Here is a 758-nt window from a genome sequence, read left to right as displayed (position 1 = left end):
CTTTCCCTTCCCCTCTCTCTCTCTTTCTCTTTCTCTCTGTCTTTTCCTTTCTCTCTGAAATCAATAAAAAAAGAAAAAGCACCCATTATCATATATGACATATAATTGTGACCAAAAAGTGTATTTTACGTGATGCCGCTACTTAAACTTTGAGATTTTAATTTTCAGATGGCCAGTTTGAAAAGCTGTTATTAAAAATCTGAAAATAATCGCCATTGTTTTATTTGCTATAATAATTACAATATGTATAGGAATTAATTTTTAAAGTATATCTCTTAACATTGTGCATAATGTATTTATGATAGTTTTAAGGGGGTTTATTTTATAGGGAAAATAAATGGTCAAATCTAGATAATTAGAGTTCAGAGGAAAATGTCAATTATTCATTCTTTCAGAAATTGAGTGTTTGCTGTATATTGGGTTATAGATGTGATATCACAGAGAACAAAACATTAAAATTTCTGTCTTCATAGGGTTCCATGTAAATTAAATCCAAAAGTTTTAGTGAATATCCAGTTTTCAGAGAGGAAGGGAAAGGGAGAGAGAAAGATAGAAACATCAATGATGAGAGAGAATCATTGATTGGTGCCTCCTGCAGGCCCCATACTAGAGATTGAGCCTGCAACCTGGGCACCAGGCATATGGCCGGACTGGGAATCAAACCATGACTTCCCGGTTCACAGGTCGATGCTCAACCACTGAGCTAAAGCGGCCGGCCCATATAGTTCCTTTTTTGAATCAGGATATTTTTTGTAGGG

At 35.1% G+C, this 758-nt stretch overlaps 1 protein-coding gene across 1 annotated transcript in view; it reads left to right on the top strand.

Annotated features, from left to right (window-relative positions):
- PELI2 (pellino E3 ubiquitin protein ligase family member 2) overlaps positions 1–758 on the top strand; it is a 123745-nt gene that overhangs the window by 111434 nt on the left and 11553 nt on the right. The gene's annotated exons all lie outside the window — the stretch shown is intronic.

This window comes from Myotis davidii, unplaced genomic scaffold, assembly GCF_000327345.1.
Source record: "Myotis davidii unplaced genomic scaffold, ASM32734v1 scaffold281, whole genome shotgun sequence".
Lineage (NCBI taxonomy): Eukaryota > Metazoa > Chordata > Mammalia > Chiroptera > Vespertilionidae > Myotis > Myotis davidii.
Note: the sequence above shows the minus strand (reverse complement) of the source record. Positions and strands in the feature narration are given on the sequence as shown.